This window comes from Cibotium barometz, chromosome 22 (genome assembly GCF_041138505.1).
Source record: "Cibotium barometz isolate CiBa-2024 chromosome 22, ASM4113850v1, whole genome shotgun sequence".
Taxonomy (NCBI): Eukaryota; Viridiplantae; Streptophyta; class Polypodiopsida; order Cyatheales; family Cibotiaceae; genus Cibotium; species Cibotium barometz.
Window position 1 is genome coordinate 15,306,988 of NC_141067.1, and position 22,608 is coordinate 15,329,595.

The window sequence follows — 22,608 nt, forward strand, 5'->3', positions numbered from 1 at the left end:
GTCGTCTTCGTAAATCTAGCCCGGCGCACTAAACACAAAAAAACAGAATATCAAACATTACTGAAATCAACATCAAGCAAACGTGAGAGAACAGCAACAAGTATATCATTACTTATCAATGTTCAAACAAAAACGGAATATCAAATAATTTTAATGAACTCAACATCATCCAATATATCATCAAACGTGAGAGAACAGCAACAAGTGTATCATTACTTATCAATGATCAAACAAAAACAGAATATATCAAACAATATCACTGAACTCAACATCATGCAATACATTATCAATGATCAACAACCGCAACAAGTGCATTATTACTTATGAAGTGTATACATTATCGAACGAGAGAGAGAGAGAGGGGGGGAGGAAGAGAGAGAGGGGGAGGAAGAGAGAGAGGAGGAGGAAGAGAGAGAGGTGTGACAGATAGAGAGAGGAAAAATTAAATGACATTTTTTATAGTTTTGTGAGTTCCTAAAGAGAAAAACAATGTTTTGTAATCCTAAAGCACTCCTCATCTACACACCTATCGTGATAGAGAGAGAGATGTGAAGTGTATCATGAGAGAGAGAGAGAGAGAGAGTTGTGAAGTGTATCATGAGAGAGAGAGAATTGTGAAGTGTATCATGAGAGAGAGAGAGAGAGAGAGAGAGGAGAGGAAGAGAGAGTTGTGACAGATAGAGAGAAGAAACATTAGATGACATTTTTAATGTTTTTGTGAGTTTCTAAAGAGGAAAATAATGTACTGTTTTAATTTTTAAGTAAATAGAGGGAGAAAAAAGAAATTATTAGGAATTATGTATATTTTAAGAGAAATAAAAAGAAATCCTTATCTACACATCTATCGTGTTGTGAAGTGTATCATAAGAGAGAGAGAGAGAAAGAGTTGTGAAGTGTATCATGAGAGAGAGAGAGAGAGGGGGGTAAGAAGAGAGAGATATTCATATTTTTCGAGTTACGAATCACGATATTATAAAATAAAACGTTTAGACAATATGATGTAAACTTTGATCCATGAAATACTCATGCCACGTTAGCAACCAAGTATCGCATGGATCAAACACAATAAAAACAATACAAGTCAAATCAAACAAATTTACGACATTTTTTCGACCGCGTTAATGATCATATGCCGTAATATGCAAGCAAATTTACGACATTTTTTTGACCGTGTTAACGATCAAATGCCACAATATGCAAAAAACAATTTATGCACTAGCGGGGACGACACCAACTTGCCGCGTCAACGACAAAATGCCGCCCGATTCTATGGGAATACGAATAGGATACGAACATACACTGGCCGCGTTACCGACCATATGTCCGCATTTGACAAAGGGAAGGGAAGGGAAGGTGACATCGCCATAACGATACTATGCTTGCCGCGTTACCGACTAGTATCGCTACGGCGTGCCATACTTACCATAGGACACAGACTAGCCGCGTTACCGACTAAGTGCCCCAGGGTAAGCACCATTCCGAAGAATGGCCTTACACACACACCTGTCGTGTGGCGGGCCACCCACATCCTGCCGCGCATTGCAACAATGGGCGGTTGCCCACACGAACACACACCCACACACACATCCCTCGTGTGGCGGACCACCCACATCCTGTCGCGCATTGCGACAGTGGGCGACTGCCCGCACGAACACACCCACATACACACACACACACACACACACACACACACACAAGTTTCATTACCTGTGTATGCTATTAGCAATGAACTCCCAAAGGGCCCCCCGGGCCCATATATATAGGGAATTGTACCCCGCCGGGCTAGATGACGACCCCGCCGGGACTCGCCGGGATTTGCTTTATCCCGGCGGGACCGCCGGGTATAGCAAAAGCCCGGCGGGATTTTATCCGGTTACCAGGTCGCTTGCCCACCGGCTTTTTTGAGAACATGTTAACATGTTAACATGTTAATAACACGTTAACATATGTTATTAACAAAAAAAAATTTGTGATCACGTGAATATAAAATCATTGTAGGGGACCCCTTGGGCACTATGGGAAAAAATAGCGGGTAGCAACACACAGTCCTGCCCATCTGGTGACCGATGGTGGTGAGACTTTGCGAGTGGAGGGGTAGGATTCCCTTGGAACTTCTCGCAAAGTTTCACCACCATCAGACACCATATGATAATGATGCCCCACCCAAACCATCTTTTTTTTGCATAGGAGACCTCTTGGGCACTATGCAAAAAAATAGTCCCACGTCCGATGGTGGTGGAACTATGTGAGTGGAGGGTTAGTAGACCCATGAACCCAGTGACAAAGTTTCATTACCATCGGACACCATATGATAATGATGCCCCACCCAAACCTGCTATTGTTTGCATAGGGAATCCCTTGGACACTATGTGAAAAATTAATGGGTGCCAACACACTGTCCCGCCCATCTGACATCCGATGGTGGTGAAACTTTGCAAACAAAAGGGTAGCAGCCCCACGGACACGCTCATAGAGTTTCACCACCATGGGGCACTATATGCTAATGATGCCCCACCCAAACACAGTATTTTTTGCATAGGGGACCCCTTGGGCACTATGCAAAAAAATAGCGGCGGGTGGCAACACACCGTCCCGCCCATCCGAAGTCCAATAGTGGTGAAATTTTGTGAGTGGAGGGGTAGGAGCCCCATAGACCCTCTTAAAAAGTTTCACCACCATTGGATACCGTATGATCAGGATGCCCTACCCAAACTTGCTATTTTTTGCCTCGGGGGGTTCACTATACGTAAACCCTCTCTATCATGTGCGTTCAAGGCCTATTTTAGAAATACCTTACCCATGATTTTTTTATAAATAAAACATACCCTTTTTCTATTCAACCTGTGAATATCCCCTTTAAATGCTATCCTTATGAATGTAAAAAATGTGTAAAAAGGGGGGTTTTAAAAATCCCTTCTGTTGAACCTATGTGCTACACTTACATATTTATGAGTGACCCCCCGTGAGTTTTTTGCATAGGGGACCCCTTGGGCACTATGCAAAAAATAGTGAGTGGAAACACACCATCCCAACCATCCGGTGTTTGATGGTTGTTAAACTTTGAGAGTGAAGAATTGGTAGAGCCACATGGACCCACTCGCAAAGTTTCACCACCATCGGATGTCGTATGATAATGATGTCCCACCCAAACCCACTATTTTTTGCATAGGAGATCCGTATGCAAAAAAATAGCGGGTGGCAACACACTATCCCGCCCATCTGGCATTTGATGGTGGTGAGCCTTTGCAAGCCGAGGGGTAGGAGCCCCAATGGACCTCCTCGCAAAGTTTCACCACCATCAAACACCGTATGATAATGATTTTCCACCCAAACCCACTACTTTTTGTATAGGGGACCCCTTGGGCATTATACAAAAAATAGTGGGTGGCAACACACCGTCCCACCACTAGCGTCTAATGGTGGTGAAACTTTATGAGCGGAGGGTAGCAGCCCCATGGACCCACTCACAAAGTTTCACCATTAGACGCCGTATGATAATGATGCTCCACCCAAGCATCCAATGGTGGTGTAACTTTGCGAGCAGAGGGGTAAGAGTCCCATGTACCCACTCGCAAAGTTTCACCACCATCGAACACCACTCAATTGCAAAGGTTCTCCCCCAAACCATTCACAAGATACAAAATATATGGGCACAACTTAAAAGACAACACATAAGATATATGGGTAGAAGATACAATTAGAGAGAAAGGTACAAAATGAAGGGCAGTAGATACAAAAAACAAGAGGGAGGAGGCTCTAATATCAATTCGTAGACTCTCTAGCTCTAAGGGTCTCCAAGATTGTTAAACCCTAAGATCTCTATAGATAATTGTTATGCATAAAACATGCATAAATCAGGCATAAACTCAACCACCCAACCACCCCCGAGCCCAAGGGATGCACACATGAATAATGAATGAAATACATCATACCTCTACCTTGATGTCCCATACCATCAAGAGGTATAACACAATCCAATAGCATGTAGCTATAGTGTGAAATGGTAGGTGAGAAGATATGGACCTCTACACAAGAGACCATAGCATAAGCCTCCAAGCCTCCAAGCTCCAAGCCCCCTTGAGTGTGCCCCATGCCCCTATTATATAGGAGGGCCCTCAACAAGTGACTCTTGACTTTCCATTCCTCATGTGTGACCCTTGGATGCCTGACCCTAACCTTAAACCTTAAGGTTAGTCCTAACCCATGCTCCACTAGAGCTTGTTCCCATGCTCCCATGCTCACAAGCCTAATGTGGGTTAGCCTCCTAGTATATGCACACATAATGTGTATATAACATAGCACACATAATGTATATATAACATACTTCCCCTCTCTCAAAACATTGCACTCTTGCAATGAAAAGAAGGAGAACTGCGCTGAACAATCTCAACCGACTCCCAAGTCGAATTCTCAATTTCCCTATCTTTCCACCTTATTTTAACCTCAGGGATTAGTCAACTACAAAGTTTCCTTTCCGTGAATTTAAGTACCTTATCAGGTTCATGTGGAACATAGGATAATTCATCGACTTCAACGAGTTCTTGAGGAGTAATTGTGTTATCCTCACCTCCCAGTTTCCCTTTCAATCTATCGATATGAAAGACTGGATGAACCCTAACAATTGGAGGTAGTCTTAGTTCATACGCAACCGTGCCAATCCGATATATAACTCGAAATGGACCACAATATCTAGGAGATAAATTCGAGCATTTTTCCATTGACAAAGTCTAAAAATCTTTAGGAACATTAAAATAAACCAACGCTCCTGGTTCAAAAGACCGAGATGAGCGTCCCCTATCAGCATAAAACCGTGCCCTATCATGAGCACTCCTGATAGAATCCCGAGCTTCGGTCAGAATTTCCTGCATATCTCGCAAGAAATCCCTCGATGCATCAAGCTCGATGTCCTTAAGACTAACATCAATAGGTGCCCTGAGTTGATACCCATACATAAGTATGCACGGACTAAAATAATAGCCGTAAATTTAGAACTGTTATAGGCAAATTCCATCATTGGAAGATATTTCCCAATATGATGATTTTCTAGAGACATATGCACAAAGCATATACACTATAATCTGATTCATACACTCTGTTTGCCCATCAGACTACTGCGGATGATCAGAACAATTCACATTCAAAGTAACTTTTTTATTGTAAACCGTTCGGAATAAAGTAGGAAAACATGGCATTATAACAGCAGAAACCAGGGATTCACCGGCGCCCCGACATACCCACATCTGCATATGGAATAATCGACGTCTCCAGTTACCCATATCAACATAGAGAGTCATCAACGTCTCGATGAGTCACATATATCCATCCGTAAACCTATCAGGTTGATTGTGTAAATCACCTAAAGTACGGAACTAGAGAAAGAAATGCCCACAAAGGAAGAATCCAAATTTCCTTATCCGAACACAACAAGATAAACTTGTTTGAACTCTAAAGAGATTTCAACAAGTGAAAATGCCGACGAGATTTCCCTCATCAAAACATGCAGGCTATAGATAAAAGAAGTTTATCTAAAGAATGCCCACACTATAACTTCTAGTGAATTTAGAAAATAAGATTGTCTTTGAATGTTGAGGTCAACATGCTAAGTGATGTAAGCAAAGTAACAATCTTGAGCCCAAATTATCCCATAAGATAGTATATGTGAGGGATCCCTAGCGTCCCATACCACCATGATACCACCCATACATACCTTAACAATTTGAAACTCCCTAGTATGCCGTCTAGGAAAATATGAGTAAAATCCTGTATAAAAGGAATAAGATGGCCTTATCCAGACTTTCACATACTAAACCTGTCTCTGTATACTTGAGACTACATCAAGGAATAAATCCTTCTGAGTACATCATTAGAAAAGAAATTGAATTATTGGCGCCTTTCTAATGATAACTACCCAAAACACAATAAAGTTAGGGTAGAAAAATAACTCACCTAGATATATAAGTAACTAGGTATCCGAGTTGGAATATATACAAGAGTATAAGAAATATACTCCAAAATTACGTGCAAAAAACGAAGGCAAATGCTACCTTCAAAAACAAAGGCAGATGCTACCTTCAAAGCACATGTAAATATTCAAAAGATGAAAAGATCCTTATAAAACCATGGATAAAAGCATAGAAGCTCCTTAAATCCATAAAAACCATAGTTGATCATAAAAATCTATGCATACCATCTAATGGACATAAATCATGCCAAAAGAAGCATTTAAATTGGTGGCCAACTCATCAATTTGGAGCATATGAACATTGTGTTGTTCAAATAAAACTCCAAAGTAAGAAAGTGAAACACATGTATGTAGCACTCAATAAAAAACCCCTAGACACAAGTGATCTAGGCAGAACCTGATGAGTCCTTATAAAACTTGGAAAACATCCAATAGAAATCCACCAAAATAAACCGATCAACTAACCCATGATAGAGGCTTAAGAAATTAAGCACAAGCCACACTTAAATAAGTGCAAAATAAATTATCATGAAAAAGTGTCAAAGGTGAAACACACTTTGAACGAAAATTATAGCCATCAAAAGAAATTAAGGAACATGTCCAAAAAGAATGGCTAAAAAAAGGTAAAAAATCATGAATAGATCGTTTAGAATTAATCCAAACATAAATATCCATTAATACGAGGTATAATCGTATTAATAATATGCGAATAACCCGCATCTATCTAATGTCAGTACGAGAAAACGTACTTCAACATTAAATAACCCTCGAAAATATTAAATTCTCGAGAAAAAAAATTATCATGATTTTTTTCTAATTTTCCCAAATTTATAGGGCCTCAAAATATAATAATTTTGAATTCCACCAAACCTATCTCATGGCATTCCAAACCTATATTTTTCCAGAAAATTTTTAGCAATTTAATTTGCCAAAATACCATTGATATTTTAAAAATACCAATTTTTAGGATTTCTAAAAATAATTTCTAGAAATTTCCTAATTTTCCCTGAGAATCCCATCGTTCACAAAATTTCCAATTCCGCCCGACAATTCTCAAATCCAATGAAATTTTTTAATTTTAATGGATTTTTCTAATTTTTTGGTTCAAAAAATATATTTTTAAAGGAATTTGAATGGTCACGGGCGCCCGAATGGACACACCACGTGCCAAACACCAACCCCACATTTTTCCAAAATTTAAAATAACCTTTGTCTAATTTTTCACTAATTTTCAGAAATGTTTTGAAATTTTTAATCAACCCTGAACGCATTTAGAATACGAACGGTCAAAAAATTTCGGAATTCCAACGGTTTGCCCGGAATACGGAAAGCCAAAAGTTTTGGGAAAATGAAAAGACAAAAAAAAGTGAAAGGTCAAAAGTTTCCGGAATACGGAAGGTCAAAAGTTTTTCCGGAATTCGGAAAGCCAAAAGGTTTCGAGAAAACGGAAAGCCAAAGGTTTTCTGGAAGTTGAAAAGCCAAGAAATTTTAAGAAGAAAATTTCAGAGAATTTTCTGAGAATTTTTTTCTCAAATCCCCTATTTTTCAGTATTTTCCAGGCTTATTTTCAAGCTTTTTTCTGAAAAAATATCAAAAAGCCTTTTTTTTGGAAATAAAAAACTCATTTTTAAAAAAAAATGAAAAAAAAATAACCTTAGCATTATAGCCAACTTGATTTTTTAGGGGGGGGGGGCGTTTTTTTCCGCCCGGCTGCAGCGCAGCCCCCCCCTCCCGTCTCGCCGCCTGCGCCTAAGAGAGAGAGAGAGAATTTGATTCTCTCTTCTCCCCTCTCTCCTCCCTTTCCTCTCCATTCCTATCCCTCCTCCAATCTCTTCTCTCTCTCTCTCTTAATCAGAGAGAGATTAGCTTAATCTTTGATTAAGCTTTTTTTAATTAAATCCTTAATCATAATTAGCATTAATTATGATTAATGTTTAAAAAAAATCATTTTCAAGAGAATTTTCACCCGGAAAAGAGAAAGAAAAATCAGATTTGAGAGGCGGAGAGAGTCCCACGCACACGGGAGAGCATCTCATGCATCAACACGCTGTCCCCTACTGAATTTCAGTAGAAATTGACAGAAATTTGATCGCATTCCGGCGGAAAAAACCCGTAAAAAATGTATAAAAATACATTTTTAATCATAAAAATGCTCAAAAAATTCCTTAAAAAATAGAAAAAATTTCTAAAAGATTCTAGAAATTCAGGGAATCCATCCTACAAAAATATCCACCATAAACTTTATGGTATTTTTGTAAAAAATTCCATTAATGCTCGATTTTAACCATAAAAAATAGAGAAAAATAGCATTAACTCACGGAATTTCCCCGCAACGTCGATTCGTCCATTGAATTGAAGTACCACACGTTCCAATCACCATAACGATGATCCATGTGCATTTCATCAACACAAATCAACAAAATAACATTTTATTAGTAAATATTAAAATTTACTAAAAAAAATCAACAATTAAATAGAGATTGCTCTGATACCACTGTTAAAACCCTAAGATCTCTCTAGATAATTGTTATGCATAAAACATGCATAAATCAGGCATAAACTCAACCACCCAACCACCCCCGAGCCCAAGGGATGCACACATGAATAATGAATGAAATACATCATACCTCTACCTTGATGTCCCATACCATCAAGAGGTATAACACAATCCAATAGCATGTAGCTATAGTGTGAAATGGTAGGTGAGAAGATATGGACCTCTACACAAGAGACCATAGCATAAGCCTCCAAGCCTCCAAGCTCCAAGCCCCCTTGAGTGTGCCCCATGCCCCTATTATATAGGAGGGCCCTCAAGTGACTCTTGACTTTCCATTCCTCATGTGTGACCCTTGGATGCCTGACCCTAACCTTAAACCTTAAGGTTAGTCCTAACCCATGCTCCACTAGAGCTTGTTCCCATGCTCCCATACTCACAAGCTAATGTGGGTTAGCCTCCTAGTATATGCACACATAATGTGTATATAACATAGCACACATAATGTACATATAACAAAGATACTCACATGATCATGCTGGGCTAAGAGAGAGTGCAAAGGTGGCCGGATTTGTTGAGAACTAGAAGTTTGGACTAGACACCAACTTTTGGCCGAAAGAGTATCCTCATCTACGTCTCCCTCCTTCTCTTCCTCCTCTCAAGCTACTCCCTCTAATAAGCCGCAGTCCCATTATCATTTGATGTGCCTGAAATCCGTGCAGCAGGCTACATTTGTTGGTAATTCAACAAATATATATATATATATATATAAACAAATTAAACAAATATATATAAATATACATTTGTTGGTAATTAAACAAATATATATATATATATAAACAAAATATTTTAACCCGCGCTAATAATATGTCATCGAATAAGAAAAAGTCACAACCTTTGAAGAAAGAACCGGCATAAAGCCTTCTTGTAAAACCTTTTCATAATACAATCAAACCTTCTTGTAAATACAATCAAACCTTTTCATAATACAATCAATCGATATCTTGTCTACAGTCGCGCTCTCTGTCTCCTGAGTATTTCTGTATCTCTGAACATTACAATTGAATAATGTTTTATAATTAATGCTTAATTATAATCGCTTTAGAGGTTAGGCTTGTCTACATGGTATCATAAAGACAACCCCTCGTATCCTGTGATTTAACCACCTTTGCTTCTGCTGTAGCACTTTCTTCTTGATCAGATCTGGACTTTTCAAGAAGAAAATGGCCGCACAATCGTCAACGTCCAATTTTTACGACATCGAAAAATTAATCGGCCCAAATCTGCTGTGGAGCATGCGCCTCAAGATGCTTCTTGAGAAAGGGGGCGTTACTGCAGGAACCGAACCTGACCTTGATGTGCCCACTTCATACTCAAGAGCTTCCTTACAATTCCCCTTGTTAGATTTGGCCTTTGGCATCATCTAAAATGTTCAAAGGATTTTGAAAGGGTTCCCAAACCCCAAATTGAATGGTCTTTGGCTCTATAGAGAGGTGATTCAATGCTCTATCCATTTTTGTATCATTTGACTTGGTCAACCTTGTACTATTCTTTGTTTTCACTTTTTTGAAAAGTCAACTTCAACACAAAAGTGACCAAATCTTGATCAAACAAAATTTGATTTTGAAGATATTTAGTTTGATGGAATGCTTAAAGTAAGCACTATACATCCATGTCAACACTTTGACCAAGTTTGACTCAAAACATTCCTTTGTGTCGACCCCTTTGACCAGTCAACTTGGGGGGTTCAGTATATGTAAACCCTTTGTATCACATGTGTTCAAGGCCTACTTTAAAAATCCCTTATCTATGAACTTTTCATGAATAAAACACACCCTTTTTCTATTCAACCCGTGAATACCCCTTTAAATGGTACCCTTCTGTATGTAAAAAATGTGTAAAAAGGGGATTTTTAAAATCCCTTATGTTGAACCCACGTGCTACTCTTACATATTTATGAGTGACCCCCCTGAGCCAGTCAACTAGTTCCATTCGACCAAGTCTTAAATGATGTCAAAATTAAGATCTCTTTGGTTTGTCAAGAAGCTAATGGCATGTACAATGCACTCACATGCTCAAATCTTAAACTTAATTCACTGTTTTTGACTAGGCACCACCTTTGCCTTATGGTGAGACTTGCCAGGTTGGAGAAGCAAACGGTGTTAGAAGGGAGCACTTGAGGGATCCAAATGTAGCCCTTGGAGAGGCGAATGAAGCTATGTAAACCACTTGAAAACATCCCCAACCCTTTTGGACTGAATTAGTGTTTAACACCGTGGGCAGAAAATTGTCAAAATTGTCTCCACTTGCTATCCACTCCTTCCCTTTGCATTGGCAATGCCTTGGAACCATTCAAAAGCATGCAACACATCAATTTTCATCTTTGGGCATCCAAATCTAACCCCAAGTTCTATGCATATGTTCTTTTTGCCAAAAACATTGACGGCATCTCCTTTGTATTTGCAATGAAATCTCAATGTAAACTCAAATGAATTTCAATTGCAATGCTATATCCATTGTTTGCCAAAACTTTGCCCTACCAAAATACATCAATTGACAACTCTTGGAGGTCGATGTAGCGCGTTGAAGCTTGTTGATCTCCCGTCCAAGCTCTTCCAACCCCCTTACTCAAGTTTGAAATCCAAGAGCAAGGGTTTGGGCCATGGCTTTACCACCATTGTACGTAGTCCCTTTAATCCATACCACTTTTCCATGGCACTCACGGCATGGAAAGTTCAAGACACATCTCCTTGGCATCTTCTCCTTATTTCCAAGGTGCCTTCACCACATATTAGCTTTCTACTTATGCTGTAAGAATCAAATGAAAGCAACATTAGTAAGTGATCAATGGCTAGTAAGCTCCACTCACCACCACAAGAAAATGCGACTGCTCCACGGCATCCTCACGACCATAAAATCTCCAAGAAAATCCACCAATATCAAGCTCAAGATGAAGCTTGTGCTTTCTTGAGCCTCTCCCAAGCTTAGGCAAGCTTCAATGTACGATACAAGCTCCAAAATGAAGGAAAAAATGTGCATCACAGACTAGCGTCCTCACGTGCAAAAAACGACCATGAAATTCACCAACAAATGGATAGCTCTTTGTGAAGCTTTTAACATGCCAACTAAGATTGCAAGATGAAGGCACCATAGCTTAGAGAAATGAAGCAAAGATGAGGGAGAAAGAAGAAAACGTTTTTAGATTCGAAACACTAATCTTAATTAGTGAAAATTTTCCCCAATTTTGGTCCTAGGATTTGAAATTAGGTGCGGGTCACCCAAGATTTGGTCCACATAAAACCCATGGCCCCAAAATCTTAGGAAGAAAACAAAGAAAAGGAAATTAAACCATTCAAGGTCACCATATCCATCTTCTTGATCAAGAAAATCAAGAACATCAAGAAAATACAGAAAATTCAAGCGGACTATAAGAAAATTCGAGAAAATGGATCAAAAGCATGGCTCTGATATACCAATGAAAGAAAGGGACATCTAGATTAGCCTTGGATTAGCCTAGAGTAAGAGATTAGTGTAGATTTAGAGAGAAAAGAGAGTAATGACTTTTATTTCATAGATTATCAAAAGTTAGCCCCAAATATGGCCTATTTGGTAAATATACATGACCGCCCCTTTCACACTATCATAAGTGTTGTCCATGGGCATGGTCCATTGGCCTTGGGCCCATTATTCATGGATATGAGACCATTAACTTTGTTACACATTTTGGAAAAGGAATTATGCTTTTTTTAATTCCAAACCTTTTTTGTCCATGAGTCTCTACCATGGATCGACTAGCATCACAATGGTAGGATCATTTTCACATGCACAAGATATGTAGAAGAGTGTAAGGGTAGGCAAAGTAAACACAACATGTGTAAAACAATTTTTCAATTTGTTTGCCACTTGGAGCGAAACAATATAGGTCTAGGTAGTGTGGTCAAATAATCCAAGCCTTTGAGCACTTGTATCACAAAGTCTAGGGCTAGCAAAAATATTCATAATATTTTGGAATCAAGGCCCTTGTTTTATGTGTAAATGGAGTGCTTTATAACTTTGTTAAGTCAAATGAACATTACATTAACAAAAGGATAACTCCAAGGTAGTGAACACATATATGATCATATTGAACATTAAACAATAGCATTAGAATAGCTTTAAGGTGGTTACCATTGATTAAAAAGTTAAAGGGTGCTTTATAATTTTGTTAAGTGAATAAATACTATTATTATAAGTCCTTTAAGAAACTTCAATCTTGTAATTTTATTAGAAGTCCTCTAAGAAACTTGTAATTTTATTAGAAGTCCTCTAAGAAACTTGAATCTTGTACTTTTAGTGTGTCCACAAACTAACCACATTGCGGCATGAGAATTGGCTTGAAGTCTACATAATTGCTTCATGATGGGGTAAGGAGAAAAAAGATGCAAAAAAGTACACAAAATAAAGTCAATTTCCAACACTAGCAGATTTGTTTTGTTAAGGTGAGAATTAAAATTACAAGGTTTACTTTCATACTCTGATAATATCAACATAATAAACCTTCTGATTGTTCGATAAATGGCACAAAGACTAAAGAGATCTTAACGTACTCTTGTGATAAAAGACACAAAGATTAATCTTGTGTTAAAGGCACCAAGAGGAAAGGGATCTCAGAGTTGTCTTGTGAGATAAAAGGAATAGAGAGTATAGAGATTTAAATCTTTTAAAAAAAGGAAGTTATGGAAAACTTTACTTTTTGTAGGGAAAGGGATGTTTGAACCCCGATGGAACACTACAAGTTTCGTAAAGATATCAATCTCTAAGTTTTAAATGCATGAAAAAGTAGGTTAGAAACTATAAAGGCCATGCTTATGGTGATATACCTCCCATGCTTATGGTGATATACCTCCCATAGATTCTTTGTGGTAGGCTAACTAACAAATGAAAATGTTTTTTCCTACGGTATCTATAGTTTTTGTATAAACCCTTACATATATGGAGTTCCTTTTTGCATATAAACTAATAGGGGAGAAAAGGTCCTCCAGTAGGAATATTTCTCCCTATCCAATTCTTATCTCCTATTGAGATATAAAATTGGTGTCAAAGAGAAAACATTTTTACTATTCAAAAGAAACACAAGATCTTGATATTACGACTAGTCTATAAAGAAATAAATGTGCCTATTTATAATTATTCTATAAAGGTAAGGTGGCTTCAAATAAACAAGACTAGATCCTACATTTTCCAATTCTACTAAATGTGAAGTTTAGCACCATCATTGAGGGTTGCTTTTGGTACCCCAATAGTACAATTAGTACTATATAGTAGTACACAAATTAACCTTTGTGTTTTATTACTACTATATTTTCCTTTACTCATGACATCAGATTTTGTGCTTTAATAATACTATATTCTACTTGACATCATTCTATGTTTTGTTGTTCAATGCAGTATTCCAATGGGGCTACTCCATAGTTGCCCAACCACCCTTCTATACTTTTTAGAGGGACTTCAAAACTTGGTGGATTGGAAAAGGCTTTTGAAGTTCCAAACAAAAAATGGATCTTTTCTATTGTCACCATCCTCTACTGCATGTGCTCTCAAGTACACGGGTGACAAGAAATGCCTCGATTATTTGAATTTGGTATTGGAAAAATTTGATAATGTAGGTAAAAAAACATACGTATATATAATGTATATACATATACATACATAGGGGTGTATATATATATATATATATTGTGTGTGTGTGTGTGTGTGTGCATGCGCACATGCATGTTTGATATGTGTAGTACCCCCCCTCCCACCCCTCCCCCCCCCCACACACACACACACACATACATGCATGCATGTGCACATTCTAACCTATATTCATTTATGTATATAATACATATAAATTAGACACATACATATAATATATAGGTACACATACCTATATTGATTTATGCATATAATATATGTATGTATGTATGTATGTGTGTGTGTGTTTATGTATATGTATGTATATATGTGTATATAATATAGATACAAACAGATATATTAAATGTATAAAACATTACAGCAGATGTACATACACATACACACACAGTTACTTACACAAATAGTACATGCATGTATGCACTCGCATGTACCTATGGCATATAGTATGCTTGCATGCTCACACGTAACCTATGCTTGTGGTAGGCATTAATTACATTGATTTTGTTCACAGTGTACCTTAGTTTCCTAACTGATTTCACAAGATTGACCTTTGCCATGATCTTATAACTAATGTAGCAAATGAGATCTATTCAGCTTGCTGTGAGGTGAAAAAAAGAAAGAAAAGCCTGCCTCTATAGCCCTTCCACCTCGCAAACTTGGAATACACACATGAACGGGGGCACCACCAGCCACCGGCTGGAACAATTCTCGCACTTCACCACCCAACCCACGCCAGACAGACAGCAAAAAACAGGGGCACCGTAGACAAAACAACCACCCAGCAATTTATATTTCCAGATCAAACATTTCATACAAGCTTCTCCCGACACAGAAGCCTTACTCACACAACCCACAAACAAAACACTCAGGCCTGTCAGCCGAGGATACACCACATCCCTGATCACCACGAACACTCTCGCCTGCCTGCTGTACCAATCACACCAGAATGAACCCGGCCACTCTCACTCCAGAAGGCGCCCACACCAGCTAACCCTCGAGTCCTCTGCAGCCCATCACTTCTGCATGTGTCATCAGCAGCAGCTCGACCATCATCTCTCTCTCACTCTCTATCTCTGTGCTGATCCTCTGCCAGCCTCACAGCAAACCCAGGCAGCTTATCTACCCTGTTACCGGCCCACCACCAAGCAGCAACACCAACCTCTCTCTGTGCTTCACTCGGCACCCATTCTGTCCACAGCCGTGTCTCCTACTCGGCCCACACCAGCCAGCCTGTCACTTGTAGCTTATCTGCTCCTCTTTTGTCCTTGCTAGCAGCTCCCTTTGATGCCAGCACCCGTCTCTTTCCCACAGGCAGCGCCCGACCAGCCTCTGCCTTCTCCAACACGCATGTCCTCCATGCTTGCCTTCAGCACCTACCTTGCCCATAGGCGGCTTCCACTTGACCCATCTCTGTCGGGTTCTTCACCAGGGAGGCTCCCCGTCAATCACGTCGGCTGCTCTCCACTCAGTCTACCACTGCTTCCTTCGGCCACGAACACCTCAGTCAAAGGTGGCTTCCCACGCACCTGCACTTCATCAGCCCATAGGCTTCTTTTTGCCGCTAGCAGCTCCACACGCCAAAGGTGGCCTCCTACACATTTGTTGCAGCCCTGCTTTCAAACTTTTCTGTCGCCAAGCTGCAGCTTCACTCGAGGCCCCCTATGTCTGCACGATGGCCACTCTCCAGGCGCCTCTCTCTCTGTCTCACGCCAGCCAACCTGTATCTTCATGCGCTGCCTACTGCAGTTGCGCACTCCTCTGCAACACCTCCAGTAGCACTCCGGAGCCCCCCACTCCTCCAAACGGCGACCTTCGCTTTGCAGCTGTGCCCAGAGAGCCTCAACACAATATGGCGACCTTCTCCACCTTTTTGTCTGCTAGGCGGCTACTGCACTCAAGCCTGCCTCTACAGAGAAATCACCCGCTCTCCGTAGAGAATGACGAGGCCCCCTATCTCCTTCAAAGCGGCCGACCACCTTATCTGCACGCTGCCAACTTCCCCGCTATCACCTTCTTCTAGAATATGCGCTGGCGGCAGTAATAAAGCTCCACGTTCACTTTGCTTTTTTGGCCATATAATATTATATATATTTTTTTTATTTCACCTAAAGCCTAATGGAAGGCCACATAATGCTTTCACACTATGTCCAAGCAACCTTAGCCATCATCCATTATTACTCCCATGCTTCCCATATACTCAAATGCGACCTTCTCTAGTACCCACTCCACTTAAGGGAACGCATACACATTTCAAGGCGACCAAGCAACTGAAACCACCTCGAGTCAACTACATTTAGGACAGGCCTACAACAAACCCAAATCAAATGCCGTCCACCCTGTACACCTGGAGACGCATTCAAAGCCAACCCTTCACAACTGCCATGCACACCATATATACACAAGCCCGAAATACTACTCAGAAAAATGCCTGACACTTGTTATAAATGTATTTCTTACTAGATTATTGTTGACGTCTCAAATCAAATAATTTCTATTAATTTTGTGTTTTTTGTAATGTGTAATTTTGAGAAAATGTACTAATATATGAGATATAGCAAGGAGCTAGTACAATTTAAATAAAGCAGCAGAGATTGTCCAAAATATAAGCCAAGAAGATTATTCTATACTATATTCAAGATGTGGATTGCATGATTATATTATTAGTTAGTAATAAAATTTCACTGCCTTTGAGCACATGTGGATGGTAGACCGGTTGGAGAGGCTTGGCATATCAAGATACTTCAAGAGCGAGATTAAGAAGTGCTTGGACTATGTGTATAAGTGAGTAAGATATGCTCTAGCAAAGAGATTCCAACTCAAGTCCCACTCAAAACTAATTCTAAAAAAGATTTAAACATGAAAAAATGGTGTTTCATAATTATTTTTCTAGTTTTTATCATGAAATAATAGGTACTGGACAGACAATGGGATGGCATGGGCTAGCGACTCAAATGTCTATGATGTAGATGACACCGCAATGGGATTTCGCTTGCTCCGCTTGCATGGCTATGATGTCTCTCCAAGTACTATTAAAGTATTATTATCATCAGACGGACTTAATAATATTATCGAAGCAAATTATCATTTATCATAATTATAGAGTTAATCATGACTAGATCACCAATACTAGGATAGATTTATTTCTAAGAATTATTCAACACAACATATAATTTGTATTGTCTCTTGTTGACCAATTTATGAAGCCAAATCATTGTATCCAGATCAACAACTACTAGAATGCTTCAAGTCCTTCACCCCCCCCAACACCCACACACATAATATAGCAAAACGTGGAGAACATAACATCTTTTATGTAATTTTTGCATGTCTCATGTAGAGGTCTTCTGCCATTTCAAGAAAGGTGATGAGTTCTTTTGCTTCGAGGGGAAAACAAGCCAAGCTCTAACTGGGATGTACAACCTCTATCGAGCCTCCCACACTATGCTACCTGGAGAATCTATTCTACATGAAATCAATACCTTCACCAAATCCTTCCTTCTCAATAAACAAAAGAAGAATGAGATCCAAGATGAATGGATCATTTCTAAGGGCCTCAAAGGCGAGGTACACAAGAACTCTTACTTAAACAACTCTTTATCTATTTAAATGGTGTTTATCAAGCGGAATGGGTGTTTAAAAGGCATCATTGAAGTCCTAACCACATGCGTTACATTCTTGAAGTGTCACCCAAATATTTATTCATAGTTGTTGGGCTACATGAAGTAGGATCAATGCAAAGTTTTTTTTATAGGCCCCTAGTGATTTCTCCTTAATCATGCCTTTATTTTGAAGACTATGTTCCTTTTAACCCTTATTTTCATAGGTAAAACCTTCAGCCAACATGGGTAAGCCCTCCAACAGACATATTGCCTTTATTTTGAAGACTATTATTATTTTAACCTTCTATTCAAGGGTAAACCCAGGTGTGGGTTAAAGGGTACTAAACCCTTAAACCTAGGTTGGCTACCGACACTTCCACATGTCCTATACCATCAACCACTCCTATGAGTTAACCTTATCACTTCCTTACTCTAAATCCTTTAACCCACATGGGATGATAACACTTTCAAAAGTCCTTACCATCAACTCATGTTATCACTTTTTCATATGTAACCTCATCATCCCTATTGCATTCTTATCCTTCACCCCTCATTGTTTCTTTAAAACTCTCCCCAATGTAAGATTGTAGACACATATATTCATTTAAGTCTCAAATTTCATCCACTCTATCCACCTCTTAAGATCCTTTAGTGTATAAAATAAATAAGAGTCCACATTTTTAGAGACACATATATTCATTTAAGTCTCAAATTTCATCCACTCTATCCACCTCTTAATATCCTTTAGTGTATAAAATAAATAAGAGTCCACATTTTTAGAGACACTTTAACATCTTGAAGAATTTTGTAAATTATATGCATGTTTTGTTTCCTTCCACATCTTAGATATCTATTGGATATGCTTTGTTTCCTTCCACATCTTAGATATCTATTGGATATGTTTGTCTTACATGGCAATCCTTAAGTGCACAGAGTCACATATGATGTTGCAAATATCTAATTCCACCCCTCAGGATGCGAGACAAGGTTCTAGTTACAAGAAAATTTCAAAATATCTTTTAAAGATTTGAGTATCCACCTCGTTAAGTTACTGTGTAATGGATAAGAATCTCTTGAGTAAAAATTATAATAACTCATGGGCATATTATGCCTTAAAACACAAGAAAGGTTATTGTTTTTTATTCCAATTGAGAAACCCCAAAATTCTATATGTGGATTTGATGGTAGGTACAATATGCCTTAAATCATCCATGGTATCAAAGTCTTCCGCGCATTGAAGCACGACACTATATTGATCAGTATGGAGTGGATGACATATGGATTGGAAAATCACTATACAAGTAAGATCATTGTTGGAAAATGATTTGTTGGATTTATTAAATAGAACACTTAAAATTACAATGCATTCAACTGATTTTTGAAAGTTATGTGACATGCACAGGATGTTTTATGTTAATAATGAAACCTTCTTAAATCTAGCTAATGCAGACTATAACTTGTGCCAATCGTTTCATCAAAAGGAGCTTACAAAAGTCTTGAGGTGACTACTTTTTGTAAATAAAATCCTATCCTTTTATACATTATTCTCATCATCCTTGCATGCATAATGAGTGCATACTCGAAAAGGAATATGACTCTAGCACACTCTTATATGTGATTTTGTAGGTGGAACAAGGAATGCCAATTTGATCAGCTTAAGTTCTCACGATAAAAGACCGTAGAGTGTTTTTTCTCTGTAGCATCCACACTTTTTGAACCAAATTATTCACTTGCAAGAGTTGTGTGGACAATGTGTTGTGTTCTTACAATAGTTATTGATGACTTCTTCGATGTGAAAGGCTCTTTATTGGAGCTTACCATGTTTTTAGATGCAGTAAAAAGGTATATTTTTGTCTTAAAACAATATACAACTAGTACATGAAATATATATCCTTGATGAACAACTCTTTTCTATAGATGGAATCATAAAACTTTGTTTTGCTTACAGTTGGGATCCTAAACTAGCCAAAAACTTCTCCCAAGAAATGAAGATATTATTCATGGGTCTATACAACACAGTGAACAATGTCAGCCAAGAGGCTTTTGTAGCTCATGGATGCGATATTACATCTCACTTAAGGCACTCTGTAAGTCAAATTTTAATTCTTTAACTTTCTTTTAAAAATTTCCTTTACATATACTTATGTTATCATTGTATGCAATGTTATAGTGGGTAAGATGGCTCACCTCTTTACTGGTTGAAGCAAAATGGAAGTTTTCTAATCGCTCTCCATCACTTGAAGAATACATGGAAAATGCAACAACATCAATAGGAATAGAGCTAGTAGTGCAGCCCACTATATTATTCATGAGTGAAATGCTATCAGAAGAAGATGTCATGCATGAGGATTATTTTGTCATTATGGATTTACTGAACAAAGTGGGACGGCTTAGTAATGACATTCAAGGTTTGAAGGTAAGTAATCTTAATAATAGAAATTATTAAATTATAAAGTTCACATAAATAACCATTGAAACATCTAAAAAATCATAAGAGTTTAAATGCTTTATCATAGAAATGTTACATGGGATTAGCATTTTTAAGAAATATATACTTGAGAGATACACTGCATGTGACAAATGTTGATTCATAACCATTCTTGTCTTTATGCAGAGAGAAAATAGTCAAGGAAAGTGGTCAGGTGTGACCGTTTATTTAAAAGAAAATCCCAAGGCCATAGAGGAGGATGCAATAAATTATTTGAAGTCCTCAAAACAACATGCCATGTTATTATTAGTCAAAGAGTACTTAAGAGATACAAATCTTCCAAGACAATGCAAACAAGTCCACCTGAATATGGCTAAGATATTTAACTTCTTTTATGCCAAAACAGATGGATTATCATCAATCATTGAGATGGCTCAATATGGTGAAACAGATGGATTATCATCGATCATTGAGATGGCTGATTATGTCAAAACTACACTTTACACAATAATATCTTGATATATAGGCACATATAGCTCTTTGTAAAATTATATCTATCGTACCTTCTAAACTTGTAACTAGTCCATTGAGATCTAGTTATAAATGAGCTCTACAAAGGGAAGAGAATATTATTTGAACTCTCCATCATCAATTTTTTAAAATAGTTTTATAATAGAGTACCATGAGGAAGCATCTAGATGTTTTAGATACACTTTCTCTATACTCGAAAATAGTGCACAAGAGTAATCTTATCTAGTTTTTTTATTTTTCAAAATGTAATTATAGAGATGTTTAAGGTATAATGTATATTAGAAAATCTTGAAAAAATAACTTTAAGAGAATATGTGAGAAATATAATTATAAAGACGTTTAAGGTATAATGTATATGAGAAACTCTTCAAAAATTATAAAGATGTATATGAGAAACTTTTAAGGTTTTGTATTTTGTGATTATAAAGCTATTAAATGTATAATATACATGAGGAACTCTTCAAAATTCACTTTAAGAGAACATATGAAAAGTAAGAGAAATTTTCACTATAAGAGAATATATGAGAAAACTATACAAAATTCTCACTACAAGAAAATGTATGAATACTATGTTTTTTTGCATGTCTCATTGGAGATAGGAAAAGTTTTGGTATGAATGGGTACTTAAATAAATCTTGAAGATGATTTATTAGATAAACATATAAAGTGATACGAATGTAAGCCGATTTAGCCAAAACTTTGGGATGAATCATGGATTCTTATATAACTCTTCAAGGTAGTTTATTAAGTAAACATATAAAAGTAATTATTATGTAACCATCAAAATTTATGGGGGATAACAACGCTTTTTTTTCATTTTAAAAAACATCAAGAAGGGGAAATAAATTATTGCATGTAACTAAACTCACAAAAAAAGTTAAATTTTGTTGAATTTTGGTGTTTGACTAAAAAAGAGAAATTATAACAACTATGTACATATTTTGGTGTTTTACTATAAAAGAGAAACTACAAAAACTATATACATATTTGTTAATTGATCGCGGTGGTGTTATATTTATTAAGAAGATTGTTGTCCTCATATTAAAATCTATGTACATATTTTGGTGTTTTTCTACTATAAAAGAGAAACTTTAAAACCTATGCACACATTTGTTAATTGATTGTTGTGGTGTCATATTAATTAAGAAGATTAAATGGATAACTAAATTATGCCAACAATTGAATTTATAAATCACTTGAAAGCAGTACAAAAACTTAAAATTGTTTACAAACTACTTTTTGCAAGTAGACAAACTTGAAAGTGTTAGATCTCTTAAAGTGTTTATCTTTATTTTTGGAACCTTTACTCTCTCTCTCTCTCTCTCTCATGGAGTTGTTATTCAACACATCTTGTGTTCGAATCTCACTCCCATCGGACAGATCATATTTGTTCTCTTGGGATTGTTCCTACGACGTTAAAAGAGCTTCTTCTTCTTCTCTCTCTCTCTCTCTCTCTCTCTCTCTCTCTCTCTCCCTCTCTCTCTCTCTCTTCACACACACACACACACACACACAATTTGATATAGCTTGCTAAGTTTCTCTCTTATATACAACTTTTAGGTAGTATGGCTCGCACTAGAAGGGGTTGGGACCATACATACTAGAACTGTTTGATGGGATTATGTGCAACATAATGCTTGTCAGTATATCTGTCTGAAAATAAAAGGACACTAGAAAGTTGTATGCAGTGGTATTGACACTAGAAAGTTTTATGCAGTGGTATGGACATTAGTGGTATGGACACTAGAAATTTGTATGCAGTAGAAAGTTTTTATGGGATTACGTGCAACATAATGCACGTTAGTATATCTGTCTGAAAATAAAAGGACACTAGAAAGTTGTATGCAGTGGTATGGACATTATTAATATAGTAGGGCAATTGACGTCACACTAAAGATCACATCGGAGCACCACAATT

The 22,608-nt window shown here is 37.7% G+C and overlaps 1 pseudogene; it reads left to right on the forward strand.

Annotated features, from left to right (window-relative positions):
• Positions 1–20,678, forward strand: part of LOC147626320 (ent-kaurene synthase CPS/KS, chloroplastic-like) — a 40,426-nt pseudogene extending 19,748 nt beyond the window's left edge.
• Positions 20,679–22,608: the final 1,930 nt, after the last annotated feature.